The sequence below is a fragment of the Phyllostomus discolor genome, chromosome 3 (genome assembly GCF_004126475.2).
Source record: "Phyllostomus discolor isolate MPI-MPIP mPhyDis1 chromosome 3, mPhyDis1.pri.v3, whole genome shotgun sequence".
In the NCBI taxonomy this organism is placed as follows: Eukaryota; Metazoa; Chordata; class Mammalia; order Chiroptera; family Phyllostomidae; genus Phyllostomus; species Phyllostomus discolor.
Genome location: NC_040905.2, coordinates 161,607,450 through 161,617,404, shown reverse-complemented (window position 1 = coordinate 161,617,404; position 9,955 = coordinate 161,607,450). Strand labels below are relative to the sequence as shown.

The window sequence follows — 9,955 nt, the reverse complement described above, 5'->3', positions numbered from 1 at the left end:
CTCCCTGTATCTATTTGTGTATGTTTTTTTTTTTAAATAGAACTATCTTTGAGCTTTTCCAAGACTGTGGTTAATAGTTTTCTTTTAAAATCTTGAGGTTACAAATGCAGGAATATTGTCATCCTTTGAGCTGTTGGCTGTCAATAAGATTCTTCAATCCCTGGGATCTATGGCCATGCGTTAAATTTGAGTGTAAGCCATAAGAGACTTTGTTCTTAAATATATGAGCCTATTAAGGTGCCTAGTATGGATTAGGAATTTTTTTCTAAAGACTATTTTAGGGATTTTAGAAGTCTCTATTGTAGTCACAGAAGAAATTTTCTTTTGTTAGAGATTCTTACAGCAAGGGAGAAGTGAAAATAAATTGGTGGAAAAATATGCTTGTTATTTTATTCAAGAACGCCAGTAGAAAATTCATAATATGCCATTAAGAAAAATGAAAGTGTACATATTTTCAGTGCAGCATAAAGGGTTGTTTATTGTCTTTGTCATTTGCATTAGTGCTACTCCATAGATACCATATCTAAGTTGTGGCAGATTTGTCATTTATAGAGTTTAAAATACTGAGTATTTTGGTTAAAAAGAAAATAGTTTTTATTTTAGTTTCGATCATATATGCCATTGTTTAACTTGTATTTAAGACTTTTGATTATTTTTTTAAAAGATTTTATTTATTTATTTTTAGAGAGGGAAGGGAGGGAGACAGAGAGAGAGAGAGAGTGAGAAACATCAATGTGCGGTTGCTGGGGGTCATGGCCTGCAACCCAGGCATGTGCCCTGACTGGGAGTCAAACCTGCAACACTTTGGTTCTCAGCTCGTGCTCAATCCACTGAGCTATGCCAGCCAGGGCAACTTTTGATTATTTTTTGGAGCTTGTATTTAAGACTTTTGATTATTTTTCTAACTTTTTTGAGCTAGTTTTAAAGTACAAATTATATAAGCAAAAGTGCTTTACATTTTTCAATGTAAATGTTTTCAATCTCAAACATTGCTAAGGTTTGAGAATTTTTGGTTGGAAGAAAAGAGAAGAAATGCTTTTTACATTTTAAAACATTTTATTAGTTATCAACTACCAAAATCATCTAAAATGATAGTGTATTAGATTTTAAAAGATTTCTAGTAGCTATTTTGATGAAAGTTGAATATAATTTTTATTTAACTTGTAAAAATGCTGCAAGGATCTATAAATATAGTGTAATTAAAGATCTTCTGTTTTGTTACTTTTCAAGTCAAAAGTAGTGTTGACAGGAGAGACCTGGTTCTTCCTGCTGACACATAAAGAATTACATATTAGCAAATCTAGTAGTATGTAATCAGTTTATTAGTGGCCCATTCCCATGGAAGAGAACAGGACTGGGTAGAGTAGGGGGTGAAAGACAAAGTTTCAGGGCAAAGCAGTGTGAGAAAAGCAAGAGAGGCTGGAGACCAGGTTGGCAAGCCCCTAGCCTGAAGCTGGGTGGCCAGAGGCCCTGTGGCCCGAGAGCCAAGAGCCCTGGAATGAGAGAGAGAGAGAGAGAGAGAGAGAGAGAGAGAGAGACAGGGAGGGAGGGAGGGAGGGAGAGAGAGAGAGAGAGAGGGAGAGAGAGAGGGAGAGAGAGAGGGAGAGAGAGAGGGAGAGAGAGCGCGCGAGCGAGCTTCCTTTGTTCTCAGGACTTATATAGCTGGTGGGATAGGAGGGAAAAAAGTTACATGTTGATTAACGGGTAAATGTGGTGCTTTCCTGGGGGAATGTGACTACCCAAACTTAGGGATGTGTGGGGCAGAGAGAGAGAGAGAGAGAGAGAGTCCTTATCTTGCTCCAGACCCCATTTGTTCATCTTGTTGTAAAACAAATACGTGACGGGAGGCAGTTAATTAAAATTAGGGCACTTTCCGAAGTTATTCATGGGCTCTTTCTGTAAGCATCAGGGACTCCCTCATAAAACAGATAGTGACCAGAGGTAGCCAATTAATGAAAGCCAATTAAAGAAAGTTGCTTCTTCTTTGGGCACCATGGACCTTCTCCCGCATTCCAGGCCCTGGAATGAATACAAAGCTTCAAGGCTTTCTTTCCCAGATAATTGAAATGCTACATAGAATTTCAAGGACTTCCCTCCTTTCTTGCTAACATAGTGTTTCTTGTGATGTTGGAATGCCTGGAAATATTCTCAGACCAGGCTCAAGACTACTGAGTTATTGTGTGAGACATGTCTCCCTCCTCCTCCCTGCCTCAGTTTACTATTCATTCTACCTAAGCGATAAAGGCGTTTCCTGGCAACCAGGATGCTAGATGCTGGCCAGTGACAGTATTACAGTCTCAGAGTTCTTCCTATGCTGTCTCCTGCTTCAGTAGCATATCATATGATGTGCTTGGTTTCAGATTTTTGTACTAAAACGTAAGTACTAAGAGGTAGAATTTTAAAGGTCTAAAACATTTCTTAAAAACAAGAATATTAACTAGATTTCTTTTAAAAATGTTTTTAATGTTTCAGTTTCAGGGAAAAATATTATATTAAATGATCTTAAGTATTTAGAGTGGTACGACTACCTTATTGTAAGATTCTAAGTTTTCAAGAGAATTATTATTCATTAAGGGTTCGCGTTGTTTTAAATTGTGATCCTGACTATTGTAGGAGACCGTTCTGTGTGGTGTGGGCCCAGCTCCCACTTGGAGATGCACAGGACCCACGCCCATGGATGGGTTCTCCCGTGGGGAATCGGGCCTGCAATGTGCCCAGGCCGCTCTGAGTCTTGCTTTTTGCTAAAAACTCCCTCACCCTGAATTGAGGACATTTACTGCAAAGTAACTTCCTAAAATCTATGCTAAACCTTCCAAGGATGAGTGTAACTGGTTCAACCACTTTTGCCTTTTCATTTGCAAATATCCCCCTTCTGTGATGTGATTAGCGGCATTGACTCCTTTGTTTTCTGCAAAAGGTAACCACCTAAAGCGAACCTGTGCATAAAAAATGAGGACCATCATGCAATGTGCAAAGAAATAAAAGCCTGTCATGGTGGAGGCCGCAGCTTTTACTTCCCTTGAGAGAAAAGCCATGCTGTCCCTTTTCCTCCACTGGACTCGGTAGTCCGTGTGAATGTCTCATTTCATCCATAATGATGTAGTCACTGCAGGCCGGTGTCTGTATCAGACTATCATAAAAGAAATTAAACCTGCAGCTGTCTAGCTGGTTCTGCACAAGAAACAGGTCATTATTGTACGTATTAGTACCAGCTGTTTCTTCAAATTAAAAGTGAAGGTAAAGATTTTCTTAGAATTCTATAGTTCTGTAAATATTCTGGTATATTAAGTTATACAATTTTTCTATAAATAATTTCTTATATCCGTAGCTATCCATTTGGGAAATAGTTTTTTTATGTTTATATATATGCTGTCAGTGGCACTATAATTCACTATAGAGGATTATTCTCTTACAACCCAAGACTTCTGCTATAAGTCAAGTGAATTTTTATCATAACTATAACTTCTGATATTTCTATTTTGTTTAAACAGTTTTATTATAGAGTAGAAATTAGAAACTACCTACAGTTCTATACCTGCAGAGCCATTCTCCATAGGGTGGCATTATGTGGTCAGTTTATTAAAACTGTGTTATTTTCTTCATTGTGCTTTCAGCATGTTCCCACAAAATTGAAATACATGTAATAAATATTCAGAAGTTATATTCCTTTGTATTTGTCACCTAACCAAGGAAGTGGGAGTGCACACACTGGTTTAGGGATGTGTAGAGAAAGCCTTTTATTATTGTAAACTTACCTTTAGATTTTTTTTAAAGAAATACTTCCTAAGATTGCTGTCAACTACTGTGTGCTCTTTATGAACACTGCTATATCCACTCAAGTTCTGGAATCTAAATTATATCTAATGAAAGTTTCTCTAGTTTTACAGTACAAATTGCTAAAGATCTTTCACTTTGCTATATTAGAATAAATTATAAGAGTAAGTATAAGTCAGGAGGATTACCCAAACAAAAGACTAGATTATGAGATAAACTTCATTTTATTTAAGAAAAAAATAAGCCCTGGCTGGCATAGCTCAGTGGATTGAGCACGGGCTGTGAACCAAAGTGTCGCAGGTTCGATTCCTAGTCAGGGCACATTGCCTGGGTTGCAGGCCACGGCCCCCAGCAACCGCACATTGATGTTTCTCTCTTTCTCCCTCCCTTCCCTCTCTAAAAAAAAAAAATCTTTAAAAAAAAAATAGAGTACGAATATCAAAATCTAAATCTAAATGTGCGTATACTCCAAGATTTGGGTTGGTTTTACTTAATTTCAAGGTAACTAGCTGTGTTTGTTAATGCTGGCAGTAACATTGAAACATTTCAGAATGACATTGAGAGAATTAAAAAATTTTCACATTAATCAGATTTATATAATATGCATATCATATGGCCTTTACCTTTTCATATAAATCAAATTCTTAGTCAAATGTACATTATATACTTAAATATTAAAATATTTAATTTTTTAAATCTTACAAATGTATAAAGAAAAGCCTTCTCTCCAATTGAAATACCAATCTTTATTAATATGGCTTTAAAAGTTGTTAATGATTCATTTTGCATATTGGTCTCAGTCTGTTAGTAACTAATGTTGTGGTTGGACTGGTCCTTGTGGTTTTTATTATGATCACAAGATACCAGTTAGCAATAACTGTCAGGAAACTTTGAAAAAAAATGGTTTATTTTAGTGTTATCAGTGGAAGTGGAATCCTTGTAGTGTTGCGAGGAAGATAATTTCTGAGACCCACACAGGAGGATGGGGTACTTGTGGTAAACCTTTCTGATGAGGTAAAATTAAGGGGGTTCCCCTCCTGATATCCCCATGTCCCATTTCCATCCATCTTGCTGGGGGGAAGGTCTAATCTTTTGCCAAAGCAAAAGCCAGCGTCCAGAGTTTCTGCTCCATATTACAGCACAATCCAGTCCAGCCTGTGGCTAGCTTAGCTTGTGTTTCCAGCTACAGTTTATTGCTGTGCCCCCTCCTGGAGCCTGTGTGTGGAGTCCACATGGCAGTGGGCCATATGGCTACTAGGGCTACACGGCTATGGAGAGAGGACGCAGGAACACTTGGGCAGCTGCAGGTCACCACCAAAAGAGAGAGCAAAAGACTTTGTGCCTCTAGGATTATATTATCTTGGTGCTTTTTCAAAAGCGCCAATGAACTTTATAAGCCTTCATGGGCTTTTGATAGGTCCATACCCCCTATCCAGACTGAGGGGCCTCTTTGGTCAAGCACCTCCTCTTGTGACCCCCTCAACAATCCTGTACTGGAGTGGGGAAGGGAGGAGTGTTAAACCGGTTGGTGGAGAAATGCTGTAATCCCCTGGGATGTGAAGGTAGCTTCCTGGGTAAGCAAACAGGCTTATGCTCCCCAGTTTATTAAACTCAATGCCTAATTCCCTTTGTCTCCTCTTTCTAGCTAAATACCCACACTAACAATAGGACCTGAAAATCACATAGCACACCTGGAGCCACACAGTGAGGTCTGGGTGGAGGGAAGAGGGGGAGTGGAAGAAAAGGTGGAGAGGGAAGGGGAGAAGAGAGAAGAGAGCACAGGCACACTGGCCTGGGGTTCTATCAAAGGGTGGGGGCCTAGGGTTTCATGGGCTCACTCTTTATTGGGGAATTTAAAATGTAAGAGCAATAATTTAAAGCATGGGAAGAGAAAAAACAAGTGGCCCAAATGGCCAATTATTGAAATTAACTAAGATCTCTGAAACAAAGGGGCCTTAGTGGAGCAGGGAGGCCTTGTTCTTCCAGTCCTGTGGCTGACAAGGCATTTATTGGAGATAGCCTGCTTTGCAGTGGATACCCCAGCAATCAAAGCTTAAACCATACATTTGCATTACAAAAAAAGACCACTGTCAGGGCTTACACTACATAATCATTCCATTATAAGGCTTTCTTTGCATAGCAATTGCTTAACATTTTTTTAAAGATTTTATTTATTTATTTTTAGAGAGGGAAGGAAGGGAGAAAGAGAGAGACAGAAACATCAATGTGCGGTTGCTGGGGGTCCTGGCCTGCAACCCAGGCATGTGCCCTGACTGGGAATCGAACCTGCGACACTTTGGTTCGCAGCCCAGGCTCAATTCACTGAGCTATGCCAGCCAGGCCTAACATCTTATTTTTTAATGTAACTATAATGATTTATAAAATGAGAGGGTTAAAAGACCTCTTAGAATCCCTGTTCCAGTTATCCATATTCTTAGATTTTATGAATAGATTTTATCTTAATAACCATAATAGGAAACACTCCTATAAATAATACTTATTGGGGTGAAGCTTTAGTCAACTTTAGTGTGAGCAGACAGAAACATACATTTTAGATCTAACTGTTGATAAATAATATTAAAAAGTAGTGCAGGGTGGTAAGGAAAAGATGATGTTAAGCAAATGGAAAAAAAAAAAACTTTTGCAGCCAAAAGCTTACAGGATTTACTGAGCCATATGCTAGCCAGAAAAGGACCAAGTCCTGGGACTTGAAGTGTAAACCACCGTCAGCAGAGCTGGGTGGAAAAGACAGACGTGTTTGCTATCCTGAAGTTGTTGGGTGCTTTTATACATTATGTTTGGGGGAAGAGAGATGGAAGTTGTTTTGAAGGAATTTACACTGGTTACAGATTACAGGGTTGGGAAAAGGTAAAGCAGGGGCAATTCTATGATAGGTGCACAGTCTGTGAGGAGGAAATATTTGCTACTCCTGATTGGTTACAGGCAACAGTCCTGAAAGTCCCTGTGTATGCGGGAGGCAGTGGTGTCTAGTGGTTGCCTAATACACTCCTGGAGGTTGAGTCAAAGCTGCAAAGTACATTCAGGAATGTGAGTAGTCTTTTTTTTTTTTTAAGATTTTATTTATTTATTTTTAGAGCGGGAAGGGAGGGAGATAGAGAGAGAAACATCAATGTGCGGTTGCTGGGGGTCCTGGCCTGCAACCCAGGCATGTACCCTGGCTGGGAATTGAACCTGCGACATTTTGGTTCACAGCTCACGCTCAATCCACTGAGCTATGCCAGCCAGGGCTGTGAGTAGTCTTTTGTTAGCTGGCCCACAGCTATGTTCACTTAAAAATAAAAAGATTTTTCAATGAGAAGCAATAAGTGTTCCTTTGAGATCAGTAAGAATAGTTATTCTGGAAGTACAGATTCAGACAGAAGCCCAGATAGTGTTTCAGTTAGGAGACAAAGCAATGGGTATTCTTGAGAAAGGGAGGGGGAGCAGTTTCATCAGTAAAGACTGGCGTTTCTGCTGGTGAAGATACTATAGCATAATGATATTATTTTAAACAAAGTTTTTAATTTGGAGTTTGGTAGTCCAATAGTAGTAATAACTGCTCTTTTGTTTGGTCTGCAAAGAGTTCTTGAGGACACAATGTTGGCCGAACCCCGGTCCAAAGGTGGTTTTGTCCTGTTCAAAGATTCCAGGGATTTGAAGCATAAGATGTGCAAGGCAGTTCCTCTCGCCTGGCAGCTCCAGCTCCATTTTTTAAAGTGGCTCTGTTAACATTTTTATATTTTCCCCCTTTTGATCAAGACCTTTCCTTGAAAGTGTCCCTGATCAATCATTTGAAAGCAGCAGTGACCAATGATTAAAACATTGTTGGTCCACCCTTGCCAGGTGGCTCATTTTGGATATGTCATCGCATTGTCAGTTCCTCATAGCCAGGAAGGCTCATTCCTGGTGTGTTACCTTCTATGTAGAAGGGAAAGTGGTTTATTAGGAGCCTTAGGCCTCATTTGAACAAAAAGAGTGCCAGATCAGAAAAGGCTTTTACTGTCGTGTTTCTTTAAAGACAGTTATCTTCTGCAGTTTCTTGAGATTTGTCTTATTGTCTCACTGGTCTTAGTGATCATCTTAAAAAGTTGAGCAACCATTATCAGAGTGGTGTCTTTGAACATCAAGCTATGCAGGAAGAAGATTTGTAACAGCAAAAGTTATTATGATAATGAACAAAATGCTAAGTTCAATTTGAAGAAGAGATCTGATGCAGAAGGCATGAGGGCAGTCAGCTAAAGATATTTAAAAGAACTGTGAGGCGTTTGCAGGCACTGTGAGTATGTTGTTTAGAGCTATTAACTGGCTATTTTTGTCTTTCACTCTCCAGTTGCTGTAATTTAATTTAAATGTCTCAGAATTTTTCTCTTGTTAACAGTATAGCAGGATATTATAAAGACAGCAAGCAGCTGAGAAGGCAAATTATCAGTTGTGGATGATTAAGACATCAGAACAAGTTCTAAAAACACAAATGAAAGTGTGCAATGGAAAGATTTATTGATAAATTATCCTTTCAAGCACAGTTGCAGACATAGATGAAAATGTTTAGGCATGCATTTCACACACAATAAAAGATAATTAAGTGAATAATACATTTAATGAAAACATTTAGGATCTTTCTAGTATTTGGAATATAAAAATCTCAGTGTGGGTTTTCTGTTAGCATATATTATAAGATTGTGAGTCAGATTTTATTTACTGAAATTAAAAACATTATAAATTAAGAAAATCATAGATACTAAAGAAAGTAGAAAAAATAAGAAAGGTAAGCCTAACACTCAAGGCACTGAATTATGAAAATATCTACTTGAGATTTTCATCTTCAACTACTTGAAATAAACATATACTTTCTTCCTCTGCATAAAAGGTTTTTTTGAAGGTTGCTGTAACAATGAATCTTTATTTCAAATTTTAAGTTTATTAGAATAAGGCCCTGGCTGGCGTAGCTCAGTGGATTGAGTGTGGGCTGGGAACCAAAGTGTCCCAGGTTCGATTCCCAGCCAGGGTATATTTCTGGGTTGCAGGCCATAACCCCCAGCAACTGCACATTGATGTTTCTCTCTCTCTCTCTCCCTCTCTCTCTCTCCCTCTCTCCCTTCCCTCCCTAAAAATAAAATCTTTAAAAAAAAGTTTATTAGAATAAGATTATTATTTTATGTCCTTAGTAATATATAAGACCCCTCAATTTTTGGTTGAAGAAAAGTAAAAGAAAGCTTTTGCAGAATCAGAGACTTCATCTTGAATCTTAAGAATAACTAAATTCTTCAACAATACTTTTAATCTGCATCAATCAAAGTGACTAACCCAAAAGCTTCAGGGGGCCCAGAATAAAATGACCAGTCAGAAGTGTTAAATGATAGCACTTATTGACTACTGTTCAGAAAGCATTTTAAAAACAAAGTTGTAGTCACTGTTTTCCACAAATCCTGCCAGAATGCTTTTTTCTTTCCTTCCTTTTAAAAAATATTTTAAATCTTTCCTATCAGTGATTTTGAGGATGGTGTGGATCTCCTAGTACCATTTTCCCCATTTTCTGTTAATGTTTTATAACACTGCTTTCGCAGCATGTTGAATACAAATTCTTAATAATATGGGTAAAGGCATTGTTGGCAAAATCAAAAGGGTTTTTTTTAATGTTGAAGTTGAATTCTAGAATTCTTTTAAAAATGTTGAAGTTGAATTCTGGAACTCTGAGTATATTACAGTTCCTTCAGAAGACCCATTTATTGCCAAAACTACTATTACAGAGGAAGTAATTTCAAAAAAAAAATTGATAGCACTGTAAAGAACAATCTATTTCCTAAAAAATGATTTGAAAATCTGAGAGCTAAGGAACAATGAATATGGTTCTGGGAAAAGGGAATTCCTAAATTTTTGTCAAATCTTACATAAAATTCACATTTAATGGGAATTTTCCCCAACATTTAAAACTTTCTCTTATTTTAGTATTATTTAATAGAAAGAGTATTGAATTAGAGCATAACTCAATCAAATGCCAAAAATCCTGTGGCTCTAGTATTTCTCTTTGTCATTTTTTACAGCACCCACTTGACTACTTAATGACCATATTTTTAGTAGAGTCTTTCTTTCTGAATTAGAAAAATAAAACAAAGTATGTACCTACATTTTATAACACTTCGGACCTTTCTATTTGCACTCATTTATCAATACTGACCATGTA

General features: G+C 37.8%; 1 long non-coding RNA gene across 1 annotated transcript; it reads right to left on the bottom strand.

Annotated features, from left to right (window-relative positions):
• Nucleotides 1–2,532: 2,532 nt before the first annotated feature.
• Nucleotides 2,533–2,860, bottom strand: LOC118499680. The gene is made up of 2 exons (XR_004902190.1): nt 2,810–2,860; nt 2,533–2,748 (listed from the first exon to the last, which is right to left on the bottom strand). It is a non-coding gene; the product is annotated as an uncharacterized LOC118499680 (long non-coding RNA).
• Nucleotides 2,861–9,955: the final 7,095 nt, after the last annotated feature.